The following is a 20,001-nucleotide window of genomic DNA, read 5'->3' as shown; positions in this document are numbered from 1 at the left end:
CGGTAGAAAACAGATGGGGTGGATTGCAAACGTGATCATATTTTATATTTTGAAAGCTAATTTAACATTTGATTTCAGTAGGTCTATTTTTTGCTTTAATAATATAACAAAATTATTTCTGACTTCAATTGTGGAAACAAATGGCAGATTTGTCCGCGTGCAAGACGCAGTCACCAAATGAGCCATATCTGGCTCACGAGCCATAGGTTCCCGACCCCTGCCCTAGACTAATAATAACTGTGTTTGGCGGTAAGGGATGCCGGCAAGCTGAAGAAGGAGTCCTATTGGGCCGTTTTGGCCTGTGGGACTCCGGAGGCAGCCGACAGGATGGCCAAGCGGAACGCGGCTTTGGCAGTTTCTGAGGCAAAAACCCGGGCGTGGGAGGAGTTTGGTGAGGCCATGGAGAATGATTTCCGGACGACTTCGAGGAGATTCTGGTCCACCATCTGGCGTCTCGGGAGGGGGAAGCAGTGCACCGTCAACACTGTTTACAGTGGAGATGGCGTGCTGCTGACCTCAACTTGGGACGTCGTGAGTCGGTGGAGAGAATACTTCGAAGACCTCCTCAATTCCACCTAGATGCCTTCCATTGTGGAAGCAGGGCCTAGAGACTCTGAGATGGACTCTCCAATGTCTGGGGTTGAATTCACTGAGGTAGTTAAAAAACTCCTTGGGGGCAAGGCCCCAGGCGTGGATGAGATCTGCCCGGAGTTTTTAAAGGGTTTAAAGGGGCTGTCCTGGCTGACATGCCTCTGCAACATCGCGTGGACATCGGGGACGGTACCTCTGGATTGGCAGACTGGGGTGGTGGTTCCCCTCTTTAAGAAGGGGGATCGGAGGGTGTGTTCCAACTACAGAGGAATCACACTCCTCAGCCTCCCTGGTAAGGTCTATTCAGGGGTGCTGGAGAGGAGGATCCGTCGGGAGGTCAAACCTTGGATTCAGGGGGAGCAGTGAGGCTTTCGTCCTGGCCGTGGAACGGTGGACCAGCTCTACACCCTCGGCAGGATCCTCGAGGGGGCATGGGCGTTCGCTCAACCAGTCCACATGTGTTTTGTGGACTTGGAGAAAGTGTTCGACTGTGTCCCTCGGGAAGTTCTGTGGAGGGTGCTTCGGGAGTACGGGGTGCCGAGCCACCTGATAAGGGCGGTTCGGTCCCTGTATCACCGATGTCAGAGTTTGGTCCGCATTTCCGGCAGTAAGTCTCACTTGTTCCCAGTGAGGGTTGGACTACGCCGAGGCTGTTCTTTGTCACCGATTCTGGTCATAACTTTTATGGACAGAATTTCTAGGCGCAGCCGAGGCGTTGAGAGTGTCCGGTTTGGGGACCTCAGCATTGCGTCTCTGCTTTTTGCAGATGACGCAGTGCTGTTGGCTTCATCAAGCCGTGATCTCCAGCTCTCACTGGAGCGGTTCGCAGCCGAGTGTGAAGTGTTCGGGATGAGGGTCAGCACCTCCAAATCTGAGTCCATGGTACTTGGTCGGAAAAGGGTGGAATGCCCTCTCCGGATCGGGGATGAGATCCTGCCCCAGGTGGAGGAGTTCAAGTATCTTGGGGTCTTGTTCACGAGTGAGAGGAGGATGGAGCGCGAGATCGACAGGCGGATCGGTGCAGCGTCGGCAGTAATGCGGACTAGAATTCTATTCAGTCAGGGAAGAGGGAGGGAGGGTGGAGTTGGGTTTGGTGGAAAGATAGAGCTGAAAGATTCATCAGCGAAGCAGTGAAAAAGGACATTAAATTTACGGAAAATAAGACCAAGGGGGAGGAGGTAAGTAATGAAAAGGAGGGGACCCATGACAGATCCCTAGGGGACACCAGTGGAGACAGGGGAGGGTTGGGAATGGAAGGATTTAAGTTGGATGAACTGAGTGCGGCCTGAGAGGTAGGAATGAAACCAGTCGAGGGGGGTGCCAGTGATACCGATGGAGCATATACGTAGTCTATTGAGGAGGATGGAATGAGAGATTGTGTCAAAGGCCGCACTGAGGTCAAGGAGGATGAGGATGGAGAGTAAAACGGAATCAGGTGCAGTGAGGACGTCATTGGTGAGTTTTAGAAGTTTCGGTGCTATGGCGGGGCCGGAAACCGGACTGGAAATGTTAGAGTGGTGCTCACTCTAACTTATTTTGCAAGAACCACACGGGAGACAGTAGTTTGCCCTTTGACACCTGCAGGTGGAGAGTCCATTCGTCGCCGTGCGTACAGCGATGATCGAATGGAGGTCTGACTCTCGCCTCCTGCATGAGCATTTTTATTAAGAGAAACAGGGTGGGGGTGACAGTGGACTGGATAGGGAAGAGAAAACCCTTGACCTCTAGTCAAAGCATAGCAGGGGATGTTTTACGACATTGTGTAGGATGGGACAAGCTAGGTAATTTATTACTGGTTACACACCAACGTAAGCATAAAACTAATCTAGCTAGGTTATTTATTACTGGTTACATACATTCCAACATAATCATACGATCAAGATAGTTTGGAAAACCCTGACATATCCCTCCTGTTTTATCATATGATTATGTCAACCCAATCCACAAACATAAGCAAGAAAATATAAAGAAGAGCAGTAAAAATAATAAAAACACTAATAAAAAAGATCGACAAAAAACAGAGATGACAGCGGACGGGTCGGGGATCGCGTATGGTGAAACATGACAAAAACAACAAACAATGATAGCGACAACTTCCAGTGAAGATGAGGTTTTTCCTCAATACTCCAGTTCAAACTTAGTGTGTGATCTAAAAACCTGCTGGCCGATGTTAAATCGCAGGAAAAGTCTCACACGGTCCCTCTGCCTTAGGCGACCAGAATGCTATCAATAAAAAACAAAAAAACAAAGCCACGATCCGTTCTGAATGAATTAGGTCCCGTCCAATGGTGCAGCCATGTTGGCAGGAGAGCCCTTACGCCTTGAACTGGCTCTCCCATCCTGGCACACAGCGGTGATGTCCAAAGCTCCCATCCAGTTTCCTCCTGGAGAGCAGTTGTCGTTAATGCATTCGTGGGTCTTGTTTTCTCGGATGAAACACGTGTAGTCCATTCCAGGTAGCCTTTTTGTTTAGGCCACTTGTGGCATCTGTCGTCCTCCAACAGTTACATTGGGATCAATCCAAAAGAGTTCAATCACAGATTCATTTCTGCGAGTCCAGGGCAGTAGGGGTAGCGTCGCTGACGGTGACAGCACGGTGTTGATATCCAACTCCTTCCATGGATGCCATACATTTCGCTTCAGTGACATTCATTTCCCTGGCCTCCAAGTGAACTTGCGTGGAGGAAGGGGGGTGTTTTGAACACACATAACACCCCTCCTGTGTGTGGGCTCTCAGTGAACTTGACGTACCGGTACCACGTGTTGGTTTCGTATGGGTTTCTGGGGTCTCATGACCGGTCCTCAAAGTTCTCATCGTGTGACCATCGTTTCCCACGGTCAACATCATCACTTGGTCTGTTCAGATGAGTCCATAGACCATAGCATGCTCCAACCACAACGCAGCAGAGGATCCACCTGGCATCTGGAGCCCCGTTGCTACTAAGATGACAGGAACACCGAGACATACCCCCGCCTAGCGGAGTTGGGATCGTTGTTCGCAGACTTCGCCACCACCCCGAAATGAGGGGCCCAGCACTCCCTGTAGCTTGCAGTGGCTGAGGTGAATCCAGCTGGGTTGTTCAGCGATCTTCACTAAGGTGGGGGTAGTCAGCAAGACTTGGAATGGTCCCTCCCACCGTGGGCTGACCCAGTTCTTTCTTTTAATGACCTTGATGTAGACCCAGTCTCCTGGATTGATGGGGTTGTCGACCTGTGAGGAGGAAAGATCAGGCGGCAGTAAATTTGCATTGGACATATCTTTCAGTTTGAGGGTCCTGATCATATAAACTGCCATGGACTGTTCTTCATCTGCCCTTTGCAACTCTTGTAGTCAATTGTAATGCCGTTTTTAACGAGGCAGATAGGAGTGTTTGCGGGAAGAGTTTGAGCACTCCCTACTGATTCCTCCTAACCAAACACCGATCATGACAGGGGCTTTCCCATTTATTGCCTCCTGTCTTAAAGGAGATTCCCTTATCCATGCCGTCTTCTTCCTAACACATTCGCACCCACATAGGTTGTGCACATAAACGCACACACCCCGAGCGCGCACCCAAGGCTCAGACAAACGACTACAGCCTGACACAACTTTACAGAGATTACGCACGAACACAGAACACAGACAAAGGGATTCTATACATCTCTCATGTAGCTTCTTTTGATAGAACCTCCTATTGGTAACTGCGTAGCGGACTGTTTAGCATATAATCCCTTACTCAACTCCCTTGCTTCTACTTTTCCATGTCGGTGCAGTTGTAAGTGACCCCTATTGCAGTCAGACCCCTATTGTTAACTGTCGCCTTGTGCGACTCCTATGCATGATTGTGTGAAAGTCAAAAATTGAACGTATCCAACTTTCTGACCACCCAAACTCCACTGTGGGGCAACAAACTTACTATTTTATTGAGTAGGTACATTGAGGAACCTAGCTTCCTCTTGACTGAATTCACTTTAGTCCAAATGTCCTATTCTAAAATGTATATAACTCAACCTCTCCTTCTTGAGCCTGACGAGCCAAAATATCAGATGTTTCCTACCGTTTTAGCCTATTTGTTCTATCCAAATCTGTTCAGTCTCCGATTATAATGCTTTTCTCTGTAGCTCTACGCATTATTTAAATTTTTAACAAATCTCCTCAGTTCTGTCAAACCCAGTGCACAATGAAGCTCCCTTCCACTTTGAGCCAAGCTCCACCAAGTTTGGTAACGCCACAGCAAGGAGTGCGATTTGGTCGTCGGACACTTCAAGTCCATATCTTTTGCAGCACCTCACACTCTCAAGTTGGTGTTCTTTTGTTGTTGCTTCAGAGCCAACCCATCCATCACTCTCGAATGAGTCCATTGTTCAAATGAGTCCATTTTCATCATTGTGAGTTCCTCTGCTTCTCACTGTCTTTTCTCGTCCTCAAGGATGTCGTCTTTTCTCTGGAGTGTACTTGCCCCCCTCCAAGCACAACAACAGTCTTTCCTTGTCCTTGCCAAAGGTCAAAGATGCCTCAAAGCCAGGCACCGTTTTGTAGACGTCCACGGCTGCAGGCAGAGTCTCGGGATCGAGTTTCAGGGATCCTGGCACTGAGAGCGACAGACTGGGACATCAAACTTGTAACCAAATGTAGCTGCTGCTAGTAACGTTTGTTTACCAAACTTCAAATTCTCCTAGTAACAGTGATCTCGTCTTTATGTTGTAAGTCCTGCAACTCATCCTATTTTCGAGCTACGTTCTGTCTCTAGTTCCAATTTAATGGGACAGCACATTGTTTTTTCAGTATCATTATTCAAAATTAACGCATCGAGGTCTGCGTTCGACATCTAGCCCTGATCTATGTCTTGATCTCTCAAACGTTATTACTTGTGTCATGCTTGCTCAAAATGTGACTTAGAATATGGTGTTGTGAATTTCCAATCTCCCTGATCAAATTGGATCCCGCTTCTTAGCTCTTCTTTCTCATGCTCCTGTTAGCCTGCAATTGTCCAAATCAGTAATGTTGTTTTCTTTTAACGGTCTTTCTTTTGAACCTCTAAATCTCTCGTGTTGCTAACCTATCTACACCAGGAAGGGTCTTAAAGAAAGGACCAACAGATTACTCCCAATATCTCCTCATTATTTATGAGTTAGCCTCCCTTTCCTCACTCGGGTGCATATCTTGTCAGTTGTTAATGGAAACCAGATGTCTCGTGCCAATGAGATCATGGACCAAGGCCCAAACAATCCCGCACAAACCTGACCTGAAACATGACCCGGTCACACTTAGGCTTACTTGTGAGATATACATTGCATGATACCAGAATAGAAATTTACCACAGTATGACACCAAATGTATTAGAAAATCCATATGTCGTAAAGTGTTGTATTATTACTATCTTCCACTATCTGTCCTATTCACCCCCTCCTTCTGAGGCTTGGCAACGCCCATGCCTCACACCTTGACAAACTTTCTGGGAGAATGTGTTCTTGACTACATATGATTCCATCATCAATTAATTTGATTTTCTTTCCAAAACGCTTCTCAATTTCCCAGTTCACACATCTTCTGCATGTGTTACTGGTTCTCCAGTTTTTTCTCTTGTTAATTATCAATCCAAAAGCTACGTTTTTCTTTTTAGCATTTAACTTACTCAAAATCACTCTTTCATCAAAGTCGCTCTACTAATTTTCCATAGTAGTCGCCAACAACTTCAACCATTCAACCTGTATTTTCCTTTCATTCAGGGAATCATTCATCAATGCTCATTTGCATCTCACACACAGTCTCCAAAAAGGAGTCTTTGGTCTCAATTCATCCAAGCTCACCACACAACATTCATATACCATCTTCAACTCAAGGTTCCTGATAGAACAATCCATCAATCCAAAAAAACCTCAACTCATAAAAACTACTGGCAAATTAATCTGAATTTTTTCTTTGTTTTTAAATTTAAAGAACTCAATCTCTCAGATTTAGCTTGCATATAGAAGTTTGTATAACTTTATAACATCATCAATCAATTATTCCTGTTAAATGTAGCATTGCAATGTCGTAAATTCACAATTTTGCTTCTTCCAATTCCTGAAAGCATGTTCCGTCGTTTCTTTTTCAAATTTCTCATGAGGGCTCGACACTTAACATGCACTAGTGTGGATCAATTTCTGCTCGCAAACACATTTCTCTCTTTTCCTCTCATTTTTATCTTTCCAAATCGTTTCTGTTCTGCGGTGCAAATTGGATAGACCACAGTCTAGCAAATTTCTTTACACTAAATGTTTAGCCAATTTTCATCATTTTAACACACATGCACAGCTCTCGTGCGCGAAAGGTAGATCCCAGCACCAATGATTCGTCACAGGCTGGCCATTTCCTGTGGTCGATCATGAGCTGGTCCCTCCCACGCACACGAGGACAGCACATTCTAACTTTTTATTTATCTTCTAGAAGCAAGTTGCATTTATTTACCACTTGATTTGCAAATTTTAACTTTTCTGTACACACACAATTTGATCTCTGGTCATTGGGCATACAAACAGCATTGTCATACTTCTTGTATGGACAGGAGCTCTAATAATCCAAAAAATGTTCTAATAATCTGACAATGACATGTTTTGCTGTCATATGGGCATCTATTCTTTCTTTCTCTGTATTAGCATGAGGGGTCAAAGTAGAGGAAGCTTGTCATGCTGTAAATGTGACTTTTCCTCTGCCTCTTCCACCGCCCTTTGATTGGCACCGCTTTTTTTTCTTTTTCTTTCTAAAACACTCTCTTGACCAGTGTCCACGTTTCCCACAGTTCCAACAGTTGTCAGAATCTGATGGGGGTTTTGAATTATACGGCGGCCTGCGGCCTTGTTGGTCTCTAACTCTTCCTCTGCCCCTTTGGGAACTTTGGAAGAAGATTGTTGTATCTTCATCTAGATCATTACCATCATCATCTAGATGAAATACATCAGAACTTTTGCCTTTTTTTAAGCAGCCTCATCACTTTTCACCTTTCTATTTATTTATTTTTATTTTTTTCACATTTCAACTTTCCTTGTACTTAATACTTTTTCTTCCACTTCGGCATGTATTGCATACAATTAAGAAATCTACTCGCCATGTACTTCTCATCTCCGTCAAGAGCTAGGGATTTACCGTTTTTGTTTCCCATCTTAATTCGGTATTTTAGGTTTATACAATCTATTTATATTTTTATTTTCTTTGAGGATCCTCAACGCAGGTTTAAATTGACCTTCCACCAAATTCTCTTTGCAGTCAATTTATCCTACCAGTCGCACTCTCAACCACACAAACACCAGCGCTTTGTATTTTTAGGCCTATCCAGGATGGGTGTAAAACCCTCCAACACCGCTTGGAGGAACGGACAGAAAAAAGAATCTACGCCCTTCTTCAATTAGGAAAAAGAAACTCTGTTCTTTCTTAGCCCGTTCCTTCCACTGGGACTTGAACCCAAGCTGTTCTTTGGCCGGAGAAACGTACAAAGAAATATCTACACCCTTCTTTGATTAACAAAAAAGAAGCTCCGTGTTTCTTAGCACGTTCCTTCCACTGGGACTCTAACCCAAGCCAGATCCCTCAGCTTGGAAGAACAGACAAAGAAGAATCTACGCACTTCTTCGATGAACGAAAAAGAAGCTCTGCTTTTCTTAGTCTGTTACTTCCCCTGGGACTCGAACCCAAGCTATATTCCGTGCACCTCTACCTTTTACGCGTTTCACAACAACACAATCACACAACTTTAGGGCGTTAACTTACTTGTCCCCTGGTTCGTTGCACTGCCAGGTCCCGTCAATCCACCTCTGTCAGACGAAGGCAGACTTAAGATGCTGGCCCAGCGAAGAAGTTCTCTTCCCAGGACTTTCTTGTCCAGGTCCTCCTAATGGACGCTGGCTTGTCGACAATGCAGCACGTCTTCCTCCGTCAGCCAGATGGCGGGTATGAGAGGTCCCGGGTTTCGGCACCAAAATGTTAGAGTGGTGCTCACTCTAACTTATTTTGCAAGAACCACACGGGAGACAGTAGTTTGCCCTTTGACACCTGCAGGTGGAGAGTCCATTCGTCGCCGTGCGTACAGCGATGATCGAATGGAGGTCTGACTCTCGCCTCCTGCATGAGCATTTTTATTAAGAGAAACAGGGTGGGGGTGACAGTGGACTGGATAGGGAAGAGAAAACCCTTGACCTCTAGTCAAAGCATAGCAGGGGATGTTTTACGACATTGTGTAGGATGGGACAAGCTAGGTAATTTATTACTGGTTACACACCAACGTAAGCATAAAACTAATCTAGCTAGGTTATTTATTACTGGTTACATACATTCCAACATAATCATACGATCAAGATAGTTTGGAAAACCCTGACAGAACTGTTCATGTAAGTTATTTTGTGAGAGATGAGACGGGAGTCTTTGTGAACTGAACAACAATATTTAGCTGATAAATAGTAATAGGGAAAATTCCCAACCAAAACCTTATAGAAAAGATCGGCAACCTTCTATACCAAACAGGCAAATTGGTCTTCTCCCACTGAAAACAATACAAAAACCAACACCAAATAGTCATATTTTCTTAATAATATCACATTTCGTTCCCCTTCCTACGAACAAACGAATACTTCCACCCCTTGCCTGCTATGTTTTGTCTAAAGAACCATCCTACAGCTCACTGTCCAAGCCCTTGCCGTTGCAAGGCCATATCTCAGAGATTGCCACAACCCCAAATCTTAAAACTATAGTTGGTCATCCTCGACTTTGGCAAAGTTCTTACTGAGAGTCATGCTATCAAAGCAGACTCTCACATTCAAAAATTCTCCCACTACCCCAAAAGTTAAAAAGGTTTGCATTCAGAATTCCACAACATCTATAGTGTCAAGCACTTTTATGTATGGTGAATAAATAACCACCACTTCAACTCTTTGCATATAATTTCCTTGTCCGAGCACAACCAATTACAAAATAAAATAATCCCGATACATAACAACAAACCCATAACCCCCTTTACGTATCAGGTCAGCATATCCATCCATCCATCCATCCATCCATCCATCTTCTTCCGCTTATCCGGGGTCGGGTCGCGGGGGCAGCAGCTTCAGGAGGGACTCCCAGACTTCCCTCTCCCCAGCCACTTCATCTAGCTCATCCCGGGGGATCCCAAGGCGTTCCCAGGCCAGCCGAGAGACATAGTCTCTCCAGCGCGTCCTGGGTCGTCCCCGGGGTCTCCTACCGGTGGGACATGCCCGGAACACCTCCCCAGGGAGGCGTCCAGGAGGCATCCTGATGAGATGCCCGAGCCACAATTGAGCCAAAAATATTACAACACTCTTGTATAACGTATGCCCCACTCTTTTTAACGTTTAACGTATTACAAATAGAATATCATGCGTTAAAAAGTCACCATTTGTTTACTGCCCCCAAAAATGCCCTATAGAGGCTTTGCAGTCACGTGGTTTTATCACGTGATTTTGTGTTATGCCGCCATCTTGGCGGTCAACTCGTCGGCTCGTTCCTACGTGTTTGTATGGATTGTCTGATTTCTGCGCTACGTTTTCACCGATTTCTAACGAATTATGGCTGATTTGCTATCCAACGAAGTTAGGCATTTGGATGAAGACTCCAAGAAACGTTACAGAGAGAAGTTGAACCTTGTTGGCACAACGGATCCGTACCTTTTACCGAGAAGCATGCTAAAATCGCCCGAGCATTTTGCAACAGCCGACCTGCCTGAACGCTCATATCCAGATATTTATAATTACCTCGTCGATTTGTTTTGTAATGGCATTTCATAACTTGACATGTTAAAAAACTGAATAGAGTGAAATCATTCAGATACTGTACCTGTCTGTTCAAGTTGCTACCATTTTTATTTTTTGTTTATTTTTGCATGATGCCACATCTGATTGGCTTGAAAACTTAACCAATAAAAATTTTAACCTTGTGCCAATGGCTTGAAAACTTTACCAATGTAGATTTTACCTTGTGCCAAATGAAGTAACAAAAACCCTCTTGTTAAAAAATGCTACATTAAAAAAAAATTGTTTCACAAGGTTCATAATAATTTTTGGGGAAATTTCCTAATGCATTCACTCGAGAATTAATTGTTCAATTCCAATATGAAGTTCAATATTTACATTGATAACGTTTTCAAGCCAATCAGATGAAGCATCATGAAAAAATAAACAAAATAAAAACGGGGGGGTGAACTGAAGAAATCATCCCATTCCCTGCCTTGCTGCTCTTGCTGCCTTTCTAAAAATGCACCCAGCATTTTCAACAATCATATTTGTATCATCCCATATTGTATTATTTCACATTTTGTGAAACAAATCAGGGGTGAATAGTTTGTTTACATACCTGATATGAAGTCCTCATTGCATATCCTTGTGTAAATCGTAGGTTTCCATCGTTCACGACGAATATCCGCGATCCATTTATCCCGTTTTTTCATGTTCGCCGGAAATCTATAGAAGCTAAGATTTGGTTTATCGCCTCGTCTATTGCTACATCCAACAGCACAGCAGGTATCCGGCATTTTTAAGCTCATATAACAAGAAAGCGTGTGTGAGTCGTTAACCGGCACTGAAAAGTTGACCGCCAAGATGGCCGCCAAGCTAATGTGGGTAGCTTGATGACGTCAGCTGCAAAGCCTCTATATTAGAGCACCTTTTCCCTAATGCAACCAAGCTCCCGTAACTTCTCTTTCTAGCAGTCACCCATTGAAGCTACTCATCGCAGCTTTATAATTTAGCAAAAATTGAATATCTACGAACCCACTGTTTGTTGTCATCCCAATTCTCATGTCCACCAAAAGTTTCAAATCATAATGACCAAATTTGCTTTTACTCACTCATCAGGAGAGAAAGACATAAGGTGGAGATTAGTGAAGTGGTGGGGTTGGAGGGGGGGTAGAAGAAATAGAAATATGCGAATGAATGAACGAGAGACAAGAAAAATACAAATGCTTTGAATACTTTTGAGTAGTATTAGATACATGGACCCTGTATAGTAACTGTATGTGTATTGGTTTCAATATGACAAATTAATATTAAAATGTATCAGGTCTTATCAGGAGATACAGTATATCAGTGGCCAGTCCTTATGTCACGAGAAAGTCCTTAACTGATCACTCATCAGTTCCGCAAAAGATTTGCTGAATGATGCCACTATGACTCAGTCCAGGTTCATTGATTTCTTATGGGGTTAATAATCTCCTTTATTTACCTTTATTGTCACCAATAAATATAAATATATATGTTATTCAAATAAAATACCAACAGCTAGAGGAAATAAAATAAAATACAACTTGTAGACAAAACAAACCGGCCATACGTATCGGCTGAAAGAAAACAGAGAGAAGCACAGTTAGTTGGAGGGTGTGTGAAAAGGGAGGGGAATGAATGAATGAATAAGTTTGTTTCAAACATGTAAACTATACATCAATCAATCAAATGAAAAAATAAAAAATAAGATAAAAACAAGGTGACAATCACTTAAACTATGACTTTGTAGAAATGCTAGGTATAAACAGTATACAATATACTGCACAAAGTGGGCAGAGTTTACTTGTCTAAAAAGGAGTGGGAAGAAGTAGAATTTATTTAATTCCACACCCTATACAATTTAAGACAAAAATAACAATACAATCTTTAGTTACCTGTAACAGAGTTGTTACTTTACCTATTATTGTCCGTGACTTTCACATGAACAGAAGATAAAAATGCAATCAAACTATGCAATTTCAATGTGGTTATAGGCTATAACTTATAGCTCATAAGTGTCAATTCTTTAAAGGTTTAAATGGATGGTTCACACTCCTCAGTGGAGTCCCAGCATCCCTATTAGGGATATTCAACTCGATTCATTTATGGTTGACTATTCTGCGCTGAAGGCAAAAAATGTGGGTTCGGTGGCTGATAGTATGTATGGCCTGCATTATTTTGGGGTTCCCCATATGTCAATGCTGGTAGTGGTTTTCGTGGGGGCAGTGTCTGTTGAAATAATGGCAGTGAACTAGCCTGTGATATAAGTCTAGGACAGTTTCGAGCTATGTGTCCATACTGATTACACACATAACATTGGTAGTTTTGATATGGATTGTAATATACATAAAGTTGATTCCTGTTGTCTGAAGTTTTACCTCTCCCTTTCCCACGGCCCTGCACACGGCTCCCCTGGCCATTATAGTAAAAAGAGTTACTTTGCCGATCCTCAGTTTGTGTCAATTGCAGTCTTGAACCTTCCTTCTCTTTTTTCTCAAGTTGTTCCTTCAACACTCGCAGCTGCAAGTTTTTTATTTCTCGATCAAGGTCCTCATCCTGTTTATTTTCTTCCTCCTGCCTCTTATCACAGCGGTTTAAAAAATGGCACAAATGCTAGCTCTCCAGAGACAATGAGGCTGGGTCCACAATGCCGTCTAATGCATCCTGTATCTTTTTTGGTTGGGTATTGTAAATTGCCTGCTTCACCAGAGACTGTAGTGTGGCCGACAACAGATATTCACCCGTCTCAGCCTCCCATAAGAGGCGAACACGTACAAAATACTTGGCATGAAGGTTTTCCCCCTTCCCACGCCCTACTTCACCCATAGCCTTGGTCGAGGGCCAGGAAGGGTACATCAAGTAAAGTGCATCCCACACACGTTGAGAAATGGGGGAGAAAGGGTGACTGTCCCTCAAATCTGCAGTGTTAGCCTCCCTTCTCAATAACCTGCAAATCTCCCGGTGCCAAATGCGCTAAAAGACATACGTACATCTCCCAGTGCAGCGTTCCTAGGCAGAAACAGTTTACAAAAAGCTGCAGCCCATTTTGTTCCTCCTTCCGAAGGAGAGGGCAACTGGCTACGCAACATATTAGCTTCAGTCAACGAAAGAGGATTATATTGTCGAGAAATTATTCTGCCCGTCCTATCAGCGGCTTCCACTAACAGGGCTTGGAAATGCCTGTTTTGGTCACCATCACTTTTCGCACTCATTGCTCTAGTAACAACCCGTGATGCATGTGTGTTAGATACCGAAGGTTCACTTCTGTAGGCATCAGGCATGCTTGGCTTCATGGACGATGGATATGCAATGAAGCCAGCGCTAGGCCGTCCCTTATCACGTTTTTGTTGTTTTAATGGCGTACTAGTGGTGTCTGTATAAGTCTTATCTGGTTGTCTCAATGGCACAAAATATCGGCAGGCGCCCGTCCCATCCCGTCCGTCTGTTATTACATCCTGTACCACAAACACTTTCTCATCCGATGTACCTTCTTCTGCCACAATTTTGTAAATATCTCCTTTTCGGAGAGGGATAGTATTATCATCGCCACAATCTATGTTGCCTGTGACCGTTACTAAATCCTTGACAAACGGTTCATCTAGCTCCATACAATGTGGTCCCTCATCGTCACTGTCATCTAGCCCAATGCAGGGCCTTCCACCCCCCTTTTCTTTTGTCAATTCCCTTATTTTGTCACTTAGATGGCGTACCGTTTCAGATAAGGTGGCCAATTCATCTTTGTATTTCCCTTGGCCCCACACTGTAGTCATTGGGCCTTCTATCTCACACGTCAGAGTCCCTTGCTTAATGTCAATCACAGGTGCCTGCATCCCATCAACAAGCGAATGACCCTGGGCTTTCTGCACCTCAGGGCCACTCTGTGTAATATTTTGACGGTTACTTCCAACAACTATCTGCCCTTTCCCCTGTTGAGCAGAAGCTTCAAGCTCACTTTCAATTTCATCCCCCTCACAAAAAGCTGGTTGTGTAAACACATCCCGACAAAATCTGATCAAATCCTATATGTCTCCGACCCTCTTTTGTTTTCTCCCTCGATCCCCTAAGTTTGCAGTGATCATCTCATTGATAGCCAACTGTTCTTTGTCTCTTAGCGCCCTTAAAATGGCCCTTCTGACATCCTTATCTGGGGGTTCCCCCTCCAGGGGACCAACCCCTCCCAAATCCAACAATTTCTGGGTCCAAATCTGGCACTTTTCTTCATATGTTTCTGGTATTCATGGGGATAATTAAATTTTAACAATCTCACAAGAACATAAATTTTCTCCCCTAGCGTTCTCTTTCCACCTTCTGTCGCCGCCATTTTATGACTGCACTTGCAATCTCCCCTGCACTATTCCCCAAGTCTTTCACTCAAAGTTTACACCAAAGTAATGATAATTTTTATTTTTTATTTTTTTAGTCAAAACAAAATCTCACATCATGATAACCTCACTAAACAAATAAAATATTTGTTTGTGGCCGAACACAGTGGTCAATTATGACCTCACAACCACCAGAGCAACCACAGAGCAACAAAACTCAGCAGTAAGTTGATTAGCTCGAGGTTAATTATAAATCCCACAAGGTCAAAATCAGACCTTACAATCACCACAGCAATCTCAAAAGAAAGTACTTGATTTTGACGTCATTAAGTGGCCACAGAGCTCTTTCAATTTAGCCAGACTTAACACGGTCATCCGTGACCTCACACAGTGGTCACAAGCGCTTTTTTTTTTTTTTTTTTTTCTACGTACTTAACCAGGTCCCACACAGTGACCTTTTGTGACCTCACACAGTGGACACAGAGCTCTTTTAACTTAACCAGGTCCCACACAGTGACCTTGACCTCACACAGAAGTCACGAGCGCTTTCAAAAAACATAAACTTCGATCATTCTGGCATTTACCACAACTCACACTATTTTACATTACTTCAATATTTTTAGTAGTTTATAGCAGATATTTAACCATATAACACAATCCTCGTTCTCAGAAATTTCAACAATCTACCCCCGTAGGGGTAGGCAGACAATTTTCTTATCAAAAAGAAGGTATTCTGCTCACCTTATTTTCGGGCCCAGCTGAATTGTTGAAATTTCCGCGGGGATGGCGTGATGTCGAAAAACAGTATCAGCGAGCACAAGACCACGGGTCACGGCACCATCTGATAGGTTCCCAGTTCTTTATCTTTAATGCTCAATATGCTAACAGTAATTACCAAGAGGCAGCCTTCACAGTTTGACTATTTAATGTATGCCAGAATGATCGATGCACAGCTGTGAAGCCCTTTCTGCGAGATGCGGAAGAAGGTCTAACTCCCAGCGCCAAGGTTGCTGCTCTTATACTACTCTGGGCCACCTTCCTGCAAGGAGGCGACTCTGCCTAGCTTGTGTGATATTGTGTGACCTTGTAGTCTTAACTGAGAGCGACTTCTACACATGTGCAAAGAGTGTCATAGAGAAGAGAAAGCTAATAAAGCAAGAGAAGGGTTACAGCGATATAACGGCATAGCTCAAGCTACCTAGCTAATCACGTGCCAAAGAGGCCTATTCTAACAATGTCACACCCAAAAGTTCACGTAATTCCGTACAAAATGACAAAATTGAAAGGATGATGAATGGACGTGTGCGACAGTGGGTGAAGTGGATGTATGTGCAAGAATGGTTTACAGGAAGGACACTTGGAGATAAAACCGGTAGAGGTGCCTGAGGAAGAGCGGCAGGAGGAAAACAACCAAGAACCCCGCCAAAGGTGATCGCCAAGGCCGAAAGACGGGATGGAAAACAACAGCCCCCACACACACCGAATCGCCCATAATCAGCACCCACCCCCGCGGAACCTGCTCTCACCGAATCAGCACCCACTCCCATGGAATCAAACTCTCCTGCGAACTTGCCACAGCCCCTGACTCATCACCCATCAAACTCGGCCCACACTGGCATGTGTAACTGAATATAAGCTGACCAAAGAACCTTGAATGTTACCTTTTCTGAATGGAGACTTTCTGCTCTTGAGCATGGTCGCACGAAAGGTCCAGCGCTGTATTGTATTTTTCCTGAAAAATGAGCTTTCTTAACAAGAATTGTGATTGAACTCAACCAACCTGTGTAAGTCTAAATTTAGTTTCGGTGTATTAGCCTTTTCCTAAAACTAAAGAAATAAAATGAGCACGCAGTGAGTAAATTGGATAACAGGTGATTGGCTATGGCTTTTGCCGTGAGGCGCGGATAGCGCACTTCCCAAATTGTGGATCAAATCCAACAGTATCTCCAAAGAGAAGTGGAGCAAATTGTAGGGGTGTAAATCGCGGGTTTTGTCACGATACGATATCATATCGATACAAAGACCCACGATACGATATTTGCCGATATCTTAAAGCCTGCTGTGATTCATTCACGATACATCACGATATAGTGCTCCACGATCGATATTTTTATTTTTTTTAAATAAAAAATATAGAACAATATCCTGATTTATAACAATTCATACGCAAAATCAACAAGGTACTGCAAACTCTTTATTTAGGAAATTACAAGAGTATTGTAGTATACAAAGTGCTTATTTTAACACTGAACTTTATCAAATTCCTATATTTTTTATCATATAAGTAAAGAAAAATGAATATTCTTTCTTTTTTTGTAATACCATTAACTTTAAAGTGCATTACTGAACTATTTATTTACAATAATTTTAATTGTCCGTTGAGCCATCTTTTCTTTGGAATCCAAAGTGCTTCCAAACGAATGACTTGAAGCCCAAAGGGGAGCGAATTTCCTCGTCTTCTTGGACACTAGCCATAGCACCAGCCCAGGAGCCGCGTAGTTGTCGGCTCCCCTTTCACGTGCCTGCTCTGCTCACAACACAACACGCCGCGTACTGCTCCCGGAAAGAGGAAGCAAGCAACAATGAACTGGATTTCAAAATAAAGTCGCGTCTAATGTCCGAGGTCAAACACGGCGATATAAATCGATGTTTACGTTTAGCATCGATGCCAATAAATCGTAGAGCATTATATCGATTAATCGATGTGTATCGATGAATCGTTACACCCCTAGTAAATTGTGCAAGGAAATTGTCAAACAAAAGAAACACAACAACCTTGTTGAATCATTGGAACTAATAGCACCCAAGTGATCATATGCATGATAATGTAAGAAGAGTTTACACAAGCTAAAGACATATTATTAGCCACTACTAAATAGTAAGAGTTGATATATTTAAGTGTAGAATGGTCCTAACTGTTTCAAAATGAATAAAACTGTGCCATTATCGTTGTAAAGAGTTTTTTACTGACAGTTCTAAAATAGTGGTAACAAACTGATTTAGGGATGATGGAAGTGTGGTTCAAATAACAATGACAGACTGATGGACAAAGCTGGGAATAATGACAAACTGATGATGATGCACTGGCGAGTTGATTGATTGATCGATTTCATTTATTTTGAATAGCCTCTGTACAAACAGATAAATAACAATGATAATGATAAATAAAGGTAGACACAAATAGGTATATTCAAAAAGGAGTGTGAAGAAGTAAAACTTATTAAATCCCACCCCCTTTACATGAAAGATTTACTATAAAATAAGTCTAGGTGCCCGCTCTGCAACAACGCACAACGGCTGTGTTCAAGAAGCCATTTATAAGAAACAAAGAATAAAGAAAAAAAAACAATGATCTTAAGAATTTGACAGTTGACGATTAAAAATAATCCTAACAATCCCAATTATTATCACTATTTTCACCATATTTAATAATAATAAAATATGTATAATAATAATAATAATAATAATAATCTAATATTTATAATACATTAATCTGGATAAGGCCACTACTTCGGCACAGCAATCCATATACACCCCCCAGATCACACACAACAATAACAATAATTACATATACCGTATTTTTCGGTTCATAAGTCGCGTTTTTTTCATAGTTTGGGTGGGGGGGGCGACTTATACTGAGGAGCAACTTATATGTGAATTATTTCATCAATTTTCAAAAATTAAAAAAAAACAAAAAGTGAAACCGCGATAAATGAACCGCGATGTAGCATGGGATTACTGTAATTTGAATTTCAAGTGACGTCAGCAGCGCGGCGCGGCGCAGCGCGGCGCAGCGCGGCGGTTGTTTACATAAGGGACAAAGATTCAATCACGGGATGACGAAGATGACGAAGGGCCCCACGTACTACCGGCATCATTAGCGGCTTTGTTTGTAAGTGACACGGAGGACGAAGAGTTTGAAGGATTTAAGGCTTTGGAGTGACACAGAAGGTTTGAAAAACTATTATGGCTTTTACGCACGCCCGGTCCTACTCTACGGAGCTCTTTCACCTCCGTGGATGGAAGTCAGGGGCCGGCACTCAGGTTGGCTCCCCGGGGACGGTGGATGGGGCTCGGACATGGCTTTTACGCACGCCCGGTCCTACTCTACGGAGCTCTCTTTCACCATCGTGGATGGAAGTCAGGGGCCAGTGCTCGGCCGGGTGGCTGGCCGGGGACGGTGGATGGGGCTCGGACATGGCTTTTACGCACGCCCGGTCCTATTCTATGGAGCTCTCTTCCACCTCAGTGGCTGGAAGTGCCACCTCCGGGGATCGAAGTCCACGCCGCCACACGCCTGGAAGTCGACGCTAGTGCGATCCGTAGATTTACTCGAAACATTAACAGAGCAGCCTATTTTGACATGAAATAGCCTGGTACATATAGCAGCTATCGTTATAGCATTAGCCATCCGCAAAGTCCCATGAGCCTCAGCTCGCAATCTCCCATGAGCCTCAGCAAAGTGTAAACAATCGCGTTTCTCAAACGATCTCCTATAAAATGATCGGAACTGATTAAAGTTCGATCTAACGCATTGGTACTACTTACCTATGTTTCCCTTCCATATCAATCCGTAAATTTACTCGAAACATTAACGGAGCAGCCTATTTTTAAATGAAATAGCCTCGCGGGTACAACAGCTATTCGGTGACGCCCCCTGACTACAGTTGCCGTAATGTTGGGAAGCGATGCGACCTTGTAATTTACTAGTCGTACTAAAACGTACTGAAACATTTTGGCAGAGCACTGTGTACAACCAGTATGGATCAACAAATTCATCAATTGATCCATATATAAGGTGCACTGGACTATAAGGCGCACTGTCGGCTTTTGAGAAAATTTTAGGTTTTTAGGTGCGCCTTATAGTCCGGAAAATACGGTAATTTGAATTTCAAGTGGCGTCAGCAGCGCGACGCGGCGTGGCGCGGCGGTTGTTTACAAAAAGGACAAAGATTGATCACGGGATGACGAAGATGGCGAAGGGCCCCACGTACTACCTGCATCATTAGCGGCTTTGTTTGTAAGTGAAGGATTTAATGATTTGGAGTGACACAGAAGGTTTGAAAAACTATTATGGCTTTTACGCACGCCCGGTCCTACTCTACGGAGCTCTCTTTCACCTCCGTGGATGGAAGTCGGGGGCCGGTGCTCGGCCGGGTGGCTGTCCGGGGACGGTGGATGGGGCTCGGTCATGGCTTTTACGCACGCCCGGTCCTTATTATTATTTGATATATTTTATTTCGTGTAGCAACTTGTATATGTTTTTATCGTTACAGTTCAGTAGTTGTTGGCTTGTTGAACTCTTGTTTTGTTAAATACAGAGCCATTTACCAAACCCACGTCTTTCCTTGTACTTTATTAACGC

The 20,001-nt window shown here is 43.4% G+C and overlaps 1 long non-coding RNA gene across 1 annotated transcript; it reads right to left on the bottom strand.

Moving 5' to 3' along the window:
• Positions 1–9,404: 9,404 nt before the first annotated feature.
• On the bottom strand, positions 9,405–11,366 carry LOC119132894. Its single transcript, XR_005099979.1, has 3 exons — positions 11,250–11,366; positions 9,685–9,689; positions 9,405–9,488 (listed from the first exon to the last, which is right to left on the bottom strand). It is a non-coding gene; the product is annotated as an uncharacterized LOC119132894 (long non-coding RNA).
• Between the last annotated feature and the right edge of the window lie 8,635 nt (positions 11,367–20,001).

The sequence above is a fragment of the Syngnathus acus genome, chromosome 13 (assembly GCF_901709675.1).
Source record: "Syngnathus acus chromosome 13, fSynAcu1.2, whole genome shotgun sequence".
Taxonomy (NCBI): domain Eukaryota; kingdom Metazoa; phylum Chordata; class Actinopteri; order Syngnathiformes; family Syngnathidae; genus Syngnathus; species Syngnathus acus.
Note: the sequence above shows the minus strand (reverse complement) of the source record. Positions and strands in the feature narration are given on the sequence as shown.